The sequence below is a fragment of the Phalacrocorax aristotelis genome, chromosome 8 (assembly GCF_949628215.1).
Source record: "Phalacrocorax aristotelis chromosome 8, bGulAri2.1, whole genome shotgun sequence".
Lineage (NCBI taxonomy): Eukaryota > Metazoa > Chordata > Aves > Suliformes > Phalacrocoracidae > Phalacrocorax > Phalacrocorax aristotelis.
The window spans coordinates 9886678-9906136 of NC_134283.1; the positions used below are offsets into that span (position 1 = coordinate 9886678).

At 37.4% G+C, this 19459-nt stretch overlaps 1 protein-coding gene across 7 annotated transcripts in view; it reads right to left on the reverse strand.

Annotated features, from left to right (window-relative positions):
- CDH11 (cadherin 11) overlaps positions 1 to 19459 on the reverse strand; it is an 83343-nt gene that overhangs the window by 35790 nt on the left and 28094 nt on the right. For 5 of the 7 annotated variants that reach the window (XM_075101339.1, XM_075101340.1, XM_075101341.1 and 2 more), the window contains one exon: positions 6872 to 7002. The exons of the other annotated variants lie outside the window; for them this stretch is intronic. The gene's annotated coding sequence lies outside the window, so the exon portion shown is untranslated. The remainder of the gene's footprint in view (positions 1 to 6871; positions 7003 to 19459) is intronic. 7 annotated transcript variants of the gene reach the window in all.

Below are 19459 nucleotides of genomic sequence, written 5' to 3' on the forward strand. Positions count from 1 at the left end.
TTATATTTGTTAAACGAAAGCACTTTTTAAGCAAATCAAATCACTACAGATCTACAAGGAGAATAAAGGTCACTCCATTTGATGTGAGGTTTCTTGAATACACAACTGTTATATTATTCTGTTTATCCTGCAAGCAGCAAAGTAGCAGTAACCACTGGGTCACTAGCTTTACTGTGAAACAGCACAACACAGTCTTTGTTGAGCTTTCCTTGGAGTGAGTCATTGTGGATCACTGAAAGCCTGTTCCCTGTGATGGGGCTGTTCCCTCCTGTCTCGTGCAGGGCAGAGAGGGAGAGAAGACTGAAGCGGTACCTTTGGACAAGTAAACAGAAAAGCATAGCAGTGAAGTTTGCAGTTAGTACCCAGGCTTGAAATGAACAGCTCATTAGTGAGTGCTAAATGTTTGTGCAAACACACTGCCTTTAAAAATTAAGAGAACTATTCCACTCTCCAACACGCTGCAACTCATACATGTTGCCCACAGGGAAAGTATGAAAACAACTCAGGAGGTCAAGGGAAAGTCTTTTGGCTGGTTGGTTATTTTTGCCTCAGTGGAGCCTCCTTTCACAAAATACAGCTTAGAGCATGAAACTAAGCTAAGATAGCCAGGATGCCTCTCCAAGTGACCAGACTTTTGAGGTTACATAATCTGTTTTTCTGTTCTGGGGGGAGAGAAGGGAGAATGGGATGCCAAGTACCCAGGTTCTCTTGTAGAAATAGGTGTAAACCTGTAAAAGTACAAGGGGATCAGATCCCAGAACCATGACTTTTCAGTATTTTAGGCTGTTTTTTCTAAAAGAAGATCATGTTCATAAACAGAACCAGAGAATACACTGGAGGATCAGTCCTGTATTTCATACCAAACATTACACTGGCTCAGACTTCCCCTTTTCTGGCCTCTCCTGTTATCCCGTTGAATTTGTTAAAAGGTTGTGGCTACCGGCCAAAAGAAATGGTTAATGCATCCCAGAGCCCATACTGTTTGAAATATCTTCTGAGACAGGAATTTACAGCATTGCTATAATAAAACTCAGATTTCAACATTAAAGCATAAGTCTGTGTACTTGCCACACATACCAGAATTATATAGAAAATCCAAACGGTGAAATGCTGAGGAAATTGGGAAAATATGCAGTAACATCTAGACAGAGGCCATTAGGGTTGGCTATACCTTTAAGAACAACCTTAAACAAGAGATAAATCAAATATGATGTTACACAGGTAGTGGCAAAGGACCTAAGAGAAATGCCATTGAATCACAAATCCTTTGGTTTTGCCACACTGAGTTACAGAGATTTTTAACTAGTCTAGAGCAGTTACTACCTTAGATCAGAAAAGATGGGACTGAGGCCTGATTTTGCCCTCACTTTGCCCCTCCATGCTTCTGCCCATGTCCAAGAAGGTTAGTTTTTTCTCTGATGTAGCTGTTTAGTGTGTTCTATTCTATTCTCATTTATATTATGTTTGCTATTATGTATTCAAAGTATAATGAAATATGTGCTTTCCATCCCAAAAGAGGATGTATTAATCTTCTGCAGGAATTACAAAGTATTGCTTTTATAGACAAGAAACTGTATAGCTTTTTCCTGTAAAGGACTAGAAGTATAGACTTTGCCTAAAACCTTGGAACAAACCTTCATTTATGAGACAAGGGAATCATTTTTATTCTACTGCATGAATTCAGTGGGCTGCCACAGGCCAGTCATAATCTGTTATTGTTTCCCTACAACCTTGTACTATTAATTTTTCTTTTTAATGAACTGTCCAGTCTAGTTTAGCTATGGGAACTATGATGGAGCTGCAATATAAATGGTTTATGTCATGCCTTTGTCAAAAGGCTTTCCCCTACAGCACCAGAATGTAATTCAAAAGCCATTTTAAAATAAAGTAACTGAACGGTTGCAAATGCAGCTTGTCAGGAATAAACCATGAAAATCCTTTGCATTACATTAGATTTTACCAATCACAACTTGTGTGACTTTATTAGTGTTTATCCAGATTAGTAAAGCCACAGAAATGGCATATGTTTGCATGGTTATATTAGCAAGTGTTCCTGAAAGATACTGAAGCCATTTTAAAGAAGTTTTTCTTCGACTGTGACTAACAAGGCAGTAACTGGCTTGGTTAAATACCTCAAAAGAATTATATATACTACATTTTGTTTTATTTTATATCATACAGAATATGCCCATGTTTGAGAGAGCAAACTAGCTTTCGAGAGGAATTCAAGACAGCTTTTGTTGCATAGGAAACTTTGAATGGCTGAGTATGCAGTAATCTTTTTATATATAATATACATGTGCAAGACACATAATTTAGTTTTACATTTATTTTTTCTAGCCCTGGATGTGTGCGTTTGTTCTGGGAGGCACAATGGTGATATCCTAAAGAAAATGGAATTTTTTGAATCTTCCACTAAGCCACAACAATGAACTACGTGAGCTTGGCAAAACAGAATTTGATGGCCAGAGATGGGAACCGAGAGATAGAGAAGCACTTGTTTTATGACTATATCCTTGAGGAGAGCTGAGACTGATCAAAGCAAACGTCCCGCCTCACAAGACGCTGAGAACGAGATGATAAAGTGTACAGTCAAGGAGAACAACTAATTGGGATGTGGGTAAGAACTAAAGCAAAGTGCCCATTAGGGGGCCTATCCTCATTATCGTACTAAAAATCAGGCCCGTAGGCCAGGAAACGCCCCCCAATAACCTCCCCACTCTCTGAGCACACATGGTAAATTAAAAGCGAGCTGTACCTTTACATCGAAGAGAGAAAGAAAATAACCAATTATTAGCTGAGGCATGTGAATATTAGCTGTTACTGACACATTTAACTGTAGAAATGCCTTGGTGCGGGGTGCTAGCTTTGTGGGTTACCACCTAGCACCAATTTTTCTACAAAAATTAATTAAATAAAATACCTCCACTCTGTGTGTAGTTTGGCATTTTGCACACCGGGCAAATGAACCCGCTTTTTGGGTTAACAATGGTGTTTTAATAAATGCTATTGTTATTAAAACCCAAAGAAATCAACTATAGAGAACATCTATAGTTAAAGGCGACAACAGTTTTCTCAATAAATTCCCACCGAAATTATTCCTGAAAGAGTTTGATTTAGCTTTTGGTTCACATTTCTCACCTTTAAAATAACCATGGAACTTTTGTCAGAAATTAATTTTATCAGAGCACATATTTCACAACTAAACACAAAATGTTGAAGTTCTTTTGACTCACAAGTGATTGGATTTTTGGTGAGTTTTTTAGTGAATCTATCAGTCTTTTAATGCCCTTTTTCCTCTTATGGCCAGTTTCTGCAGTTTGCGCAGAGCAGTCCCTCCTTTGCTTCGGCCAATCTCATGCCTTGGGGGAACCTCAGGAGTTTCCTGTGGCTTAGCCCAGCCAGGCTGCTCCAGCCCACAGGGCACACTGCAGCCCTAATAGGGCTGGGATTTCCCAGCAGGCTGGGAAAATGCAGAGACGAGTCTTTGATTACTCTGTTGTTTCAGCTGAAACAAACCTTTTGCCACTGAGACCAGAATTTCAGTTCAGGTACAGGTTTGTTGAAATGTATAGTTTGTTGTTGGAAACAACTAAGTCAATAAATAGAAATAATTTTCTATTAAAAAGCTGACAGGAAAGTCTTAAATGTCTATATTATAAGGTACTGAGACTATAGAGATACTGAGACTATAAAGATAGGGCAGCGTGAACATATTTCTCTACCTGATGTCTTTTAGAATTCTGTAATTTATAACAAAATAATCATTCTTCTTTGGTACCTGTTTGACAAGGATCTATGTCTTATAATTATTCTAACTATATTTCCAAAAACGTTTTAGCTCAAGCAACTCTTGAAGAGCACAAGGAAAGCAGAGGTAACAAATTCACACTCAATCTTGTTACACAGACTATGTGAAATGATACTGACACGAGCAAATTGCTACTTTTCATATTTCACTCTCGGGCCTTACTTTAAGAAGAACCTAAGGATCTGATGTACTTTGGAACATCATCCTGCTAAAATCAAAGCTTTTGCCCTCATATATGAGCCCATTTCATTTAGACTACTAACAACCATCAAAAAATATATGCAATAAGCTAACCCTGCAGATATACTAGGTGTTTGTTCTTGTGTTGTACTTCTGGGGGTTGAAGTTGAGAATTAAAAAATTCAGGTCTTAAAACCGATATAAATGGCTACTTGTACAGAAGTGAAGTGAGACACAATACAGGTTAAAGGAAGCAACTGGAGATGTAACACTTCCTGTTCAGACGTGTAGGCCTTATTAAATGTGCTAGCACTGTAATAAGACAGGGTGATTCTAAGTAACTGAAAATTAATCATCTTTCCACGTGGCATTTGTGCAGAAATAAAACTACACAGCAATTTCCTTCCAAGATCTATTTTGTATGTCAGGAATATCATGTTTCCCCCATTATAGTCTAGGCTCACTATGTGAGAATTAAAAACTAATAATGAAAAGGATGTTATATATGAAAGAGGCAAAGTATACATTATACAATACTGATCCAGTAAGTGTACCTAAGTTTCTCATCCCATATGAGAGGGATTTTTAAATACTGCAGTATTCTTTTTTGGGGGTCCCATGGACACATAATTGATATATAATGCTTTTCAGAGTAATATAATTGAAAAGAAATTTATCTGTTGTGCCTATTCTCACTCCCTCTAGAACTTCAGTACAGAAAATCCAAGCAGTATAGGAAGGAAATCTCTAGTCAGGATATTCCCACGTAATGAAGCTACTGGCCATCTTCTGGTGTGACTGAGTAGCCAAGCCTATGTTATAGTTCCAGATGAGCTCAGTAGTGCCTTTCTGTCTCCATGAATATTTACCTTCTCAACTGTTTGATTATCTAGATACTATAACAGGAAATTTGCATTCCTGAACAGGCACAGCTGGAAACAATTTAAGAAAGACAGACCCTTCAAAAGAAGAGAAGAGAATATAAAAAGCATATGGATGCCCAGGTTTACATGATAATCAACAAAAGCAGTGCTTGTTCCTCCTCTTTTGAAGGGAGGCACTTCACACTCCAGCCAGAGGGAACATCGCACACTCACTCTGCAGGAAGCTTTCTTTCAGAAATTACTTGTTTGAAGTCTGAAATGTAAAAAAGTCTACGAAAATAGACTCAACAGTTTCTCAGATAATAAATGAAAAAAAACCAAACTTGAGTAGAGACCCAGTTTGTTAAATGCACTTATCTCTCATACTGGTGAGAGTGATGGGCCTTCAAGTATTCCTTTCAGGTTATTCCTTACAGTTCTTTAATTTGTAAAAATTAAATCTGCTTGGAAGTGTAGCTCTGAAGTCAAGAAGAAGAGGAGTAGAAAGAGCCCTGAACTAAACCTTGAAGGGAGATACAAGAAAATGCCAGAAGAAGAGAACTGAAAAAGTGGTGAGAAAACTCACATAACTGTTAGTGGAGGGGAGACTCAGAAATTGAACGCAAAACTAAGTTAAGATATTTTAGTTATGTCTTCTTGATACCCATATATGAATTTGAAACCTACTCAGGAAGCCTTCAATCAAACCAAACACTTTTTAACTTCATTCTACTGAAAACCTGTATCAGAACAAGAACTTAGCATTGTTTGCAAAATTTGGCCCTTACATTTAGCAAATGACAGGATAAGAACCTCGCATGCTGAGCTACAGCTCTTCCTAAGCAGCAAAGGAGCTTACACATTTCCCACCTAAGTTAGATTGAATGCTGTTGGTATCACTGTCAAATACGCTCTGTTTCAGCCTGATACTAATTGCTACAGTCTACCTTAACAAGTCGGTGGATACCGTAAACACATATCCTATATACCCGCTCACAAGGATGTTTAAGTATAGGGCCCATTTGGTTGCCAGAAATAAGATTATCATCATTCAAGGACATTTCCACAGAAATGAAGCATCTGTCAAGCAGGACTTGAGTGCACTGAATGTAAAAGCTGTGAATGAATCAGCTAGACAAAGAGCTTTAATATCCTGGCTTTGTACCTTTTATCCCAGACAATTCAGATGGGATCATGCCTTTAATTCTGTAAAAATGATAGTATTTACCTATTTATTATCTATTACATTTAATTTGTTTCTGTGATAATTTTAAAAAAGCATGGATACTCCTGTAAGTGGACAATTCTCACCTCTGTGGAATCACTGGCTGCAGCATAGCACAACTGAAAGTCACAGAGGATATGAAAAATGAAAGGCATCAGAGCAGCAGATATAGCTATTTTTAGGTCTAGAGTTTTCCATACTGCTCTACTTCCATGCTTTCCACAGTTGCCTTCTCTGAAGCCTAAGAGTCACCACTAAATTCTTTTTCTAACGCAAGTCTGAGTGGTTTTATTAAACTCTGTGGTATTGCAAAAAATACTGGAGAAGTAAACCAAATATGGAATCAATCACTCACGCAGGCCTAGAATAAGAAAAATTATGAATCTCTTTTACTGATAAAAATCAAGCTGGAAGCCTAAATATTAGAAAATTTCTTACATTTCTGTACTTCAGTGCTACATTGCTGTGAGTTCTCAAGAGGTTCTTGAATGTTTTAAAAAAGAAATTAAACAAGTGTGACCCAGAAAATGGACCTTATCAAACTGTGCTTTACAGACGTAGAAGGATGGCGAGTGTCCTACAGCATCAGCTCTCCTAAGTGACAATCAAGACCAACAGATAAACTCGGTGCTGCATGAGAACAACTGGCTGACAGCACACATCAAGCAAAGGATTAGCCACTGCAGAATGTTCCCTATATTGTACAAATATTGTAGACACTATAGAAACAAGAGCCTAGCTGTGCATATCTGACATCGCTCAGAAGATCACACGTTTGGATATACTACTTACCTTCACCCACTGGAAACTTGTTGCCAATTTATGTAGCATATTCCACACATTTGAAATGCCACTCAGTGAGACTACGATGACAATGCAGATGTGAGTTTTCTGCTGCCACTTATCCAGTACTTCAGCTCTGGCTGCAAAGAATGAAAAAGTTCATTTGAAATCCAATGCAATGTTGGTACCATAATAAAAGAAAACTGAAGTCTAGCCTATAAACTATCACAATGGCCTAAAGAGAGTTTAAAGACTAGCAGTTAAATAATATTCATAATTCCAAGGAGAAAATTATTAAATAGGTTTTACCTTAACAGACTTACTATTGCAAGAATGTTCCCATAACTAAAATGCTGGAGGCCATATCAAAATCCCTTCACATCTTTTTTGTTACCTCCTGAAAAAACAGAATTCTGTGGAAAAATCTGTTCTGGGAACATTATCCAATATAAGACACACTGTAGGGAAAAAAAGTAACAGCTGCAGATACCATTAGCCAACAAGATGTGCTTTGTACATTTCTAAGTGCTCTAAAGGCATATTAGAAAATTAGTATTTTTACCATTATGATGGAAAAGGGAGTAGATTATTTTAGTAAGTAGAACTACCACTATAGTAGGGGAAAGATATCTAGGATAAGACATTTGAAGGGAGAAAATGAGAGAGAGGTGCCTCTGCACCTCACAACAAAAAGTTGTTCTGCTGGTTAAAATTCATTCATAAATGGGATAGTGAGTTGACACAGTCTGAATAAAGGGTGCAGAAACAAAAAGAAGCCAGCTTTATACTTTCTTATGAGTTGAGGTGAGTATTTTCTTGAATTTAAATTAGTAAGTTAAGAATTCTCAGTTTCACAGAACAGTCCCTCATCATCCTGTGTGTTTTGGACATGTTCCCACACAAGAAAAAAATATAGTTAATGTGATTGAACTCAAACGAAATACTCATTGTGTTCTATTGTTATGTACTGATGTAGACACTGCATGTCTGATGCTTATTTGATTCCTTGATAAACTCTTAAGTGGGTACTAAATCCTAGGACTTGGATTCATCTAGACAAGAAAATCAGGCTAGATTACCAAGTACTTTCAAATTTATTAATTGAGAATTTCTAGGAGGAATTATTGCAAAATAACCTCTGGAACTTGGGTTGATAAATCCAAATCAGTGATTTTCTACAGCATTTAACTATCAAAGCTACCTCATTTATATCAATCCTCCATTTTATACCCACTTTTCACCCCTGTTAAAACAATTGAGTTTTACTTGCAAAAAATCATAGAATCATAGAACAGTTTGGCTTGGAAGGGACCTTAAAGGTCATCTAGTTCCAACCCCCAGCCTTGGACAGGGACAACTTCCACTAGACCACGTTGCTCAAAGCCTCATCCAACCTGGACTTGAACACTTCCAGGGATGGGGCACCCACAACTTCTCTGGGCAACCTGTTCCAATGCCTCACCACCCTCAGAGTCAGGAATTTCTTCCTCATATCTAAGCTAAATCTACCATTTTTTCATTTAAAGCCATTACTCCTTGTCCCATCACTACGTGCCCTTGTTAAAAGTCCCTCTCCAGCTTTCTTGCAGGCATTGTTCAACAGCACAGGACAACTTTGAAAGCAGGTAGTAAAAGCTTGGAGAAATTAATAGGCATTGACTAAATATTACATATTCAATAATGCAATATTACACAAACATATTTCACACTTACTCCATCAAAGGAAGAAATAAAATCATGTGGCTTCTATTACCAGTTGTGACTGCAGATATGTCAACTCACTATTTTAAGATATTGTGATACACGTTCAATAAAAAACACATTTCTAGAAAGTGAATGTTGCTCAGGTGAGCTCTATGAAGTAACGTATGTCTTGTGTGATGACAAAGTCACTAAACTATAAAGCACTTGGTTTGTAAAAATACTCCACACATGCAACATATTTATGCAATTTTTAATGAACTATATATGTCATTTTAAAATATGCTCATTTTGCAAGCAAATAAACTTTTTTCATAGAGGACCCTTTTGAACTAATCCACAGTTCATATGAATGAATGAAAAGAAAGATGAACACTGAATAAACTTTCTCATTTTGATAATTTGTTCAATATCTTTACAGATGACTCTGCAGCTCAGGATTCCTTTTTGCCAAAGACACTCGAAGTTGCTTAGATAAGTATTTCTCAGAATATCCTCGTACATATCCCTATGGTCTAACTTTTTCAAGATCTGTTTTTGCTTTTAAAAGCAGCAAATAGTTGATAATAGATACTACTGGTCCTCAGCCTGACCTGCTACACTATTAAGCTTTTTTGTGTACATACACCTGACCACCAGACAGTGAAGTGCCCATGTAAATAATAATTTAACTGTCAAGTAAAGGCTCCATTTTCCAGTTACACTGCATTTAAACAGACATCAGAGGTTACAAATCAATACTTTTGGTAGCACTAATCATTATTTGAAGCAAATAAATCTTTGTATTAACATCAAGCAAGGGAACTCCTCCAGATACCAATTTTCATGACAAACGTAATTTAAGGTTGCTGAATTATTTCCATCATTATTATAGCACAAGAAATAGTTTAGCTGATTAATTGATACGTAGGTATCACATATTACTTTTACTGCACATTATGTTTCTATTTTCTTATTTTCTGCTGCAGTTGAATATGGCTTCAATAATAAGGTTCTACTAACTCTATAACCTGTACAAAAGGGAGAAAAGCCAAAAGAAAAAGAACTGCTGTATTTACAGAAGGCTATTTCAAAGTCCAATTATAATTACAAGAAAACTCAAAAAAAATCCATTAAACAGTTCCAATGCTCCAAACAGATTTGACACAGTGGCACTTTAAATCAAATCTCCTAACAAGAATTTTTTTGTTGTTTTGGTTTGGTTTTTTTGTAAAGTAAGCGAGTGGCTTCAGAGTCGGTTTATACAAAGCAACAAACAATTTTGAAATGTTCCTAGTTAGAGGGGGGGAAAAAAACCAAACCCATTGTCACTATGGTAATTATTTCACAATGCCTGATGTTAAATGGGCAGTCCTGTGGCCCAAGAAGCAGCTGAATCCTGCATTGTCCTTGCATGATAAAAAGGTTTGAAAGTCTGAAAAGCAGAGGAACGGAATCTCACAGCTTCTTAGACTTCGCTCTGAAAGGGCCATTGTAACATCATCATAAATCCTGGGCTCCCCAGGCACTTGACAACTAAAGCAGTGGACAATAGAATTCTTGTGTTGAACAAAACACTCCTTGTCTGCCAAAGGGCTTATCTGCTTCATTTACAAATGTCTTTCATTGTACCAAAATAATTCCCTATTAGAAAAACTATTAGGAACCGAACTAAATAAATATTCACAGCTTTGTAGCCTGTTTGGCAAAATGAATAAACTAATACAATCAAGGAACATACAAAATATGAGATTTGGATCAAGGAAACACAAAACAACCCCAAACCTCTATTTATTTTCGTCTCTTCATTTTCCCTTTCCTGATTGCAGGGAATTAGACTGAACACACATTTGTCTCTATAAAAAAGACCAAGGTACATTACACTCACTAAAAGAGATGAAAACTATTGTAAATCTAGGAAGATTTCAGACTGAAGCAAAATTGTATCCAATGTGCTTTTAAAGTTAAATATTCCCAGAAGAGCAATTACAGAAATAAACAGAAAGAAACCTGAGAAGTTAATGAAATAGAGACAAAATACTTACAATCATAAAAGAATTTAAACTGTGGATTTATAACTACATAGGTTTAGGTCCTTGTTACTGAGATATACAAAGGCATTAGGGATCAGTTTCTGAAATCAAATGGTCATCAGATTATTGCAACATTTTTTCAAGCCCAAAGAAAATTCTGGCAGCTGTCATGGAAATGATTTAGAGAGACTACAATATTCCAAATATGTATATATATCCAACTTCAAAAAGCATTTCTAACATAGTCAGAATTCCATTGCATCAGGTTTCCACATAAACAGTTATTTGATTGCAACTTACTAAAAAAGCGCTTATGGAAAGACAATTTACACCACACACCATTATTAAGGAAAAACCCTACCAATCTAAAGTATTGCTTACGCAAACAGTACTGACCATATTCAAAGTGCCAGAGTAATCTGCGCGGCTGAATTAAAGCCTGAAGTTGAAACTTCTTGACTGAATTATTGATCACAAACTACTTTTTCAAATCCAACATGGAAACAATGCTTTTACACAGACCAGGCAAATGGGCTGAGTGGCTGAATAGCATTTTTCCCCCGTGTCTAATTATTACAAGCCTACAAAACATACAGGTATTTCTAACCCGCATATTAAACAGATGTTGAAGTGGGAAAATTAAATATTCAGAATGCATACAATAAACAATACTGTTAAAAATGCAAAAAAACCAAAAGAGAATTTAACAGCATTTGAAAATAAATAACAGTTTTAAGTTCACAATCACAAGATAAAATCCAAGACTTAGTGTTTCATGTCCATGTCAGCTTTTCATGTTTGTACCATGAATTTGCAGTCTGACCCTGCCACACACCACTTAACCTTAGAACCATTTCTAAAAGTGAACAAAGGCACACTTATAAAACATTTCACCTATGAAAAATGTACAAATCAGTATAAAAAACAGAGGAAAAAGATCTGAATTCAGACCTCCCACAGGCCAGCTAAGTACCTCTACTATTTGGGTGCAGAGCTTCACCATTTTTTCCCTCATCTTCTCTCCTCAGAGAATAATTAACTGTTCTAAAGATATAAGTTCTGATTTAAAGTTTAAACTTGACTTCTCATATGCCATTTTTTGATGTTTACTATTCTATGCTATGAACTGCCAAACTCCCCTCCCTCATGAAGCTGTATCCTCTGTATAAATATAATTTGCATAAAGTTATTCTGATTATTTAAGCAGCTCGCCCTTCAGGAATATGTCTTCAACAATATCTGTTTCCTGTCAGCTCTCATAGTTTTATTCTAGCTCCTACTACAGGACACACAACCACACCATATTTTTATGAAGTCAGCAGTCTCTGTTTAGGTATAAAAAAAATGGATCTGCACTGAAGTTTAAGTCTCTTATTGCAAAACCAGCATTTAACCCTGCTACGGAATATTTATCTGGGTGCCTTGACTAGGAGGGTAGTGTCCTTGGCTATGTATAAATTGCTTCTGCAAGCTATTATCTTAGCATCTAAATAAGCTTATGCTCAGAATCACCTTCCAGGAGAATCTATCTTTTTCCACATACTACAGGCAGCAAAATCAAGTAATATGAATCCCCACACACAGCAACCAATATAACATGCTAGAATAATTTAGGTGGGAAAGGACCTCTGCATGTCATCTGGTCCAACTCCGCCACTGAAAGCAGCACCAATGTAAAAGTTTCTTTAGATTATTAAGGCTATTACTTCATCAATGTTAAGAGCTGAAATTAGCAGCATGACCAAGGGTTCTCCGTGTGGACATGAACTCTTTAACGCCTTATCATCTTATGCTGATAGACAGTCACATGAAAAGTAACAGAGCAAAACGAAGGGCAAGAGTTGCACTGGAAAGAATAAAAAGGCAATCTTGTATAATCTACCTGATAAACACCTATGTATGCAATTACAGGGTCCATCGTCAGGTCAGGGCCAATGAACTTGATGACTACCCACATTTCAGGGTCTGGGGGACATTTGCACCACTCTGTGTGTGCTCCTGAGGACCCAGAGCACCTGCAGCAGACCTAAGGTGTACCTGTGTTGAGCAGCAGAGATAGAGGAGCACACATTTCCTCTCATATTGGCTTCCACCACCACAGTACTTGAACACTGTAGATTGGTTTTATTACCTCCTGGTTCTGAGGCAGGAGAGTATTAATATTGGTATTCTACAGCACAGAGTTCAGTCCTGGAGGAGCTAACTTTTCAACCCATTTTTGGCATAAGAAGCTTGTCATAAAATGAGGCTTGAAAACAGATATTGAACCAAACATTGTACCATCCTGTACCTTCCTCCAGAAGGAAAAAATGACCTTGCTACCCAGAGGGATGCCTCGTGGAAGGCAAGACACACGAGAAAGAGAGGACACACAAGAAAATGACAAAATCCAAGAGCTGCAGAGAAGGTTTCACACAAACAACGTTCTGCTCAAAGCAGGTAAACTGCCTGTTTCTCTTTCTTATGAACTGTTCTGTTTCTGATCGAATATTATACTCTCTATCAAAATATTTTCCCTCGACGTTCCCATCCCTTCACCATGCTGTTGAGTGCTGACTAACATTCAGCAGGCTGCAATGCCACAAGCACGGAATCAGTGAGCCTGACTGCTTCCAAAATCTGTCCACTGAAAAGTAGTCGACCATCCCGAATACTAAGCTGTTAGACATGAAGGCCACAGACGATAGCGGAAATTAACGAAATGAAAAGCAGAATAGCTGTATGCTCTCAGAATAGACAAAAATACATATTAACATTTTTCAGAATATTAACAGACTGCAGACTAAAGCCCAAACCTCATCTGTCCAAGGCCAAATTAAATAGCAGCAAAGGGTTCATGTGGGCTCACAAAGAACAAATTAGCTCCCCTCAAAAAAGCTCTTTACAGATCACATGAGCACCCAGGCCCTGTACTTACCCAATACAATATGACTTTATCAGGTTTTTCTTGCTTTTGGGTCACAAGTGCCTGAAGGTAGATGATAGGCCCTTGAGGATAAAGTCTGTATTAATTAGCTTCATGCTGCTCCAGTTCCATCTCATCCAGGTACTAAGAATACAAGTGGATTGAGAAGCCTGAAGGCAGGTATGTTCTGTCATTTTAAATATCGTAAATCAAGCCCTCCATTTCAATGTTTCCAACTTCTCTAAGTTTCATCTAAAAACTAAATTTGGAAGAAGAGAAACCACAGCAACTAGATGTATACTTTTTATACATATGTGCCTATATAGATATATGCAGGTAAATAAATCTTATTAACAATATTTTATACAACTTTTTTATGCATAAACATGTATTTCTGTGTACTGCACTGTATATAATTTGAATTCCCTGCGTTTAAAAAAGTAATTTGTCCTCTAAAACCTTGACTTTTTATATTTGCTCTCTATCAGATTAACTTAAACGTATATTCTTTAACCACCACCAGTAAAATGCCCTCTTAGAAAATTCCCTCTTGGATAAACATATTATACATACAAAGCATACAAAATCAGTTACTAACATTGCAAGAGGCATACAGCCTTCTAAGTCATGCTGGAACTCAGCTTCCACCAGCAGCAGATGTCAGTGACTACTAGAGCAGGATCCTGTCATCATTGAAATATTTTTATGGCAAATTTTCCCTGCAGATTTTTTGTTCTTGTTTGTTTCCTCCCCTTGCCATTTTCATATTCATATTCTTTGGTGCTTTTCTTCCACTAAACACAAATGGCTGGATCTTTTCTCCAAAGCAAAGCTATAACAAAGTCTGTCTCCACTAGCATTTGGTGCCCTATTTATCTTATCTTTCTCTGCTGCCGATTTCAGTAGGCTGTTCTCTATTTCTTTCCTCTGGCTTTCTTCTGCTCTCTTTTATCAATCTCTTCTAGTGACCTGAAAAGAAAACCTAAAAATTGAGAGCCACTGAAGTATATGCTGAATGCCCCCATTAGTCAAACTGTAGGGGACACTCAGCACAGAAAAAAAAAATTCAACTAACCTTTCAAAAAATCTTTATATAAATGTTCTGCAAAATCATCCTGCTGGTTCCGGGTCCACTGGAGACACCCAAGAAAGAATAATTCTGGGACATCAGAGATACCATAAAGGAGAATAGCTCAGAATTCGTCCAAGAGACTCGAGAGAGACAGAGTTCTTTGGTCTTAGGGACATTTTTTCCTACCTTCTCCCTTTTATTAATAAATAAAGAAAAGAGTTGTTGTTCAAAGTCACCACAGAGATCTGACGTTTCTGAATTTCTGTGTGCCTTATTCCACTGTCTGAATATCTGTCATTCCAGAAAGATACATGATTCATTCTAGGAAGCCTATGCAAACCCAGCAATGACTCTTCAAACATTTGTAAAGCTTTTTCTAAAAGTTCAATTCAGTATTATTTCTGGACAAAATACACCTCTTTCCCTATCCCCCCTTCCATCCCCCTCCCAAACTCCCACAGGTTATAGCTTGTTTAGATCTAGGGAGGGTGGAAGGAAGGGAAAATAGACAGTAAACTCATTTTAGGTCAACTGAAAGACATTCGGTGTCTGTCGTTCCTAGTCATCTCTCCCTCATTTCCTTTTGTATTTTCTCAAAGCATATTACACAGTTGGCTTCTCAATCAAGGACAAGGCAATGTCAAACAATTAATTTGACCATGAAACAATCTTTAAGTGTTGACAAAAGAAAGCTTACAAAATGAAGGCAGACAAGCTAAACATTACCGATTCCAAAATCAAGCCTCTTTAGATGATACATTTCAGTTTTCAGGACTGAACAATACTGACTAACTGATGTTTTGATACTAACCCCAACAGTATACAATTTTTAAGAAATAGTAATCAAAGATACAGCAAAATATCAATGGGTAAGTACAGAACTTGGAAGATGTGCAAGCACAAAGAGCATTTCATGACGCCTGGTGTGCAGTTTCTACTCACAACTAAGACAGCTTTCCAGAACTTCAGGAATGTTCATAGTGAGGATGATTTGCTTTTCCGGCACCTATCATTTTGGGATATTCCACTCCAGAAATTACAATATACTTCTATTTTTTATGGAACTATTTTGTCTCTTGATAACATGCCTACCTATCTGTCCTTGAGAGTTGAAACACACACAGATCTCTATTTCAGTTCCATCGTGTAATGAAACGCTCGTAACACTGAAGTTCAGAGCCAAAATTAACCAGAATATTCGACATTAATATTTAACATTTGCCTGCTATTCATTATGCCTCCCAAATACCACCGAGACTTTCATTTTCTGTGGTGTAATTATTATAAGCTATGAGCAAGTGCATTATGAGGTTTCTTCAAAACAATGATTGTGAAATAGAAATATGCATAACCAAATAATAACAGAGCAAGCACTGTGCATATTCAGGAGAAACTGCATAATTAGGAAAGAATTCCTACTGATATCGATGGGAGTTTTGCCTGATGGAGACAGTCTTAGGTGCTATAAAGGCATTTGCTTTAAATAACAATAAATGAGTTCCAGAGTACTATAGCATTAGCAGTCAGCTAGTAAACTCACATTCAGCAAGCCAAGATGATATATTTATGAAGCAGTAAGGATGATAAAAAAGTAAAAAAAAAAACAAACCCCAAACAAAAGAACAAAACCCCCTAGTTGGTTGAAAGCTGAGAACCTATCTCCACTCTCTTAAATGATGCCAGAAATGCAGTTACTCTCTAAGTTTCAGTTGCATTCTTTTGGGACTCAGCCAGGAGTGCCCAGTGTTAACTTATCTAGACAAAAAGGAAGACTACGTATGGAAATAACCTAATAAAAAACAAAGTTAACTTTATAATAATGAAAGAAGCCACTTTGCCAACTGTGTAGAAATGCCACTCCCCAGCAAACGCATGGAAGGGTTTATTTGCCAAAAGCTTATCTAACAACCTATAAGTGGAATAATTTTCATTCAGCAGCAATTTTTGTTTCCCTGTAGCTGAATTAGACAGGGATGGAAGAATATTCCAGGCCATAACTTAAGTCTCCTGGGTGGCCTTGGGCAGATTTGCTGGGACTATCTACACAGTGTATTGCTGGCAGATGTGAGCTTTTTCCACCCAAGCTCCAAGCTGAGTTGAAGCTGAATAAATGTGGTTAGCACAGCACACTGTGCCCAACCCACCAAGTCCTACTGCGAGCCGAGGCATATGAGCTTGTGATCAGACCTGCTAATTCAGATTTGGCACCGTGATAAAACATGTTTGTGTAGCTCCGGTGGGCAGAGATTCCATCTGCCAACAATAGACTTTATCGACATGCCCTCTGCTCCTCAGCTCCATCACTAAACTGGAGATAATAATTAACACCTGTATCTGAAAATGATATTGTGAAGGTAAGTTAATTTACTCTCACAATGAATATCAAGATGCTGTAAAACTAGAATCATATAGCCGTGTAGTTATTACTTAAGGGAGTAAACCTTTTTCCATATGTATGCTATGGAACTGAGCCAAAATAAGGCTATATACATACTTAATGTTCAATTCGGTGAGTTCTCCATTTGGATAATTTAAGTAGATACTCACGTCTTCGGTATTATCTTCAGGTTCACGAGACTTACGAATATTTGACAACTCAACATATCTAAGCAAACCTGTTATTTTGTTTTCAGAAAGCATCAACCTAAGTGAGTTATATGGAAACAAGTCACCTAGTAAGTTTACCTAACACTGTGGTCCAACTTTGCTTCAACACCTTGCTGATTCTCCAGGCAGTACTCACAGCAGTTGTAATTATAATGTAGTCCTTTTTAACAGACAGCATTCTGCATGCTAAATTATGGCTGAACACTTTAGGAAATTCATTTGAGAAGTTCCAAATGACAATAATAAGCTTCCCTACTCCCTTTATAAAAAGAAATCTAATTATTCGTTCTGTCAATGTCATGCAAGATGTTCATTGTTTTTACATTATTGTTTACTTATTACTGTAACTGTAGTGCACAGCAAAAGAGAAAGGATGAGGAATAAACCACAAAAACTCCACTAAATATTGGATTTTTCCTTTTATATTTTTGTATTTTATTCATGTGCTGGTTTTATGCTTTTATTTTTCAGGGCACAGGAACTTTCCCAACCACATTTGAGGAAAAAAACCTCAACAATCTCCCACATCAAGGCAGTATAATTTTTGTGAGTGGTTCCATAAATTATCTTCCAAAATACTTTTTGTGAAGAAATATCTTGTGGTATTGAGAAATACACAGTGCTTTAACTCAAAAGGTCAAGATTTCATGGTATAAAACACTGCACATCCATGAATAGAGCGAAACAAAAATGACCAAAAGTTGCAAGTTTCAGAGCAAAATCCTGTGCTGCATTGAACAGGTAAGTTTAGATGACAGCAGAGAAGCCCACGCATCTGCACAGCATCAGGGCAAAACACCCTTTCAAAATGCACCATAAGGGTCCCTCACACATGCTCGCACTGGAGCACTGTGAAACTGAGTCATGTGCTGCCCTTCCCTGCTCTCGGCATACGATAATCCACACATTTACCCAAGCTTGCATGGTGCAGGCGTGGCCTTTACAGCCTCCGGAAACACATAAACCTGCAAAGCTGTACTTTATACTACACAGGTGTTAGTAAGTGCCTTAGGAAGAGGAAGTAGAATGGCATATTATCAGAAATACGAAACAGAGAGAGCTAGAAGTAGAGTTGCTGGGCTGTAGTTTTTCTCTATAGATTTCTTTGTGCCCTGAGTTTCCAGTACTAAAGTTAGCTCATTCCAGGACAGAAATATTTCAATTTATTAAAAATAATCATTGCAGGAAAGGATACTTACAGGGAAGAAAAAAAAAAAAATAATCCAAAGCATCAAAGAGATTTAGGAGCATAAATTCTATTGAAAGTCTTAAGTTCTTATATGATTAAATCACATTGCCTTTGAAAAAATTTGTGATCCTGTGCATTTGAAGATGTTCCCCCATAACAGCAAACTCAAACCTCATAGTTAAATGTAATAAATCCACATGTGCAAGGAAACTTAAGTGCAGCTGTTCGGTACCTTTCAGCAAACAATTTATTTGAATTTCCAAAATCAGAGCCAGCATTAAGTTTATGCTCTAAAGAGTATACTTTCCCAGAAACTGTCCAGATAGGGAGGAAATTGCTATCTGAGCCCTTACATATACAGGGCGAATGACCGCCTAAAGATACTGCAGGGATAAGCCACACTCAGGACCAGTCTAAAGGGACACACCACTTGCACTGTACCTGCATTTACCAACCTGCAGCCTCTAGGAACAGACATGCCTGCTCTCCCACGGCAGGTTGGGGGCCGTACAGAACTGCGGGCTTGCTAAACTCAGCTCTGAGTAGAACAGAGCAACTTGTGAAACAGAAAGACAAGTTTAGCTGTCTTGAGAAAAAAAAAAGAAAAAAAGGAGCCTTAAGAATGAAGCCAGCAAGCTCTGAAGAGCCAGCAGGCTCCCATGTTAGCCATATGCCTTCATATGTCTGTTCTGTGGGAGTGTTACAGCTCCTGCTGTTCCATTCTTCACTTTTTAAAGAAAATGTTACAAGGCCACAAGGACTCACAAACATTTGTTGACATTTCTTCTGGGTCAGCCTTAGGAGGCCTGCAAGAATTTAAACATATGGCAGCATTTAGTTACATGAGGGAATGGGTTGTTTCAGAGAAAAGCTGTATTTAGTTGCACAACAGTTTAAACCACCATAAAGGTTTTAATTTTTTTGGCCAAAATCCAAACTTTTCTCATTATATTTTTCACATTATATTTTTAAAGCAACAGCAGCTTATCAGTTGAGCTGGTATTATGAAATATTTCACAATATTTTCTACTGTCCTCCACACAAACGATATCTTGATCTGGGGTTCCAGATCAAACAGATTTGATATTTGGTTAGATTTGAAAAGGGGGAA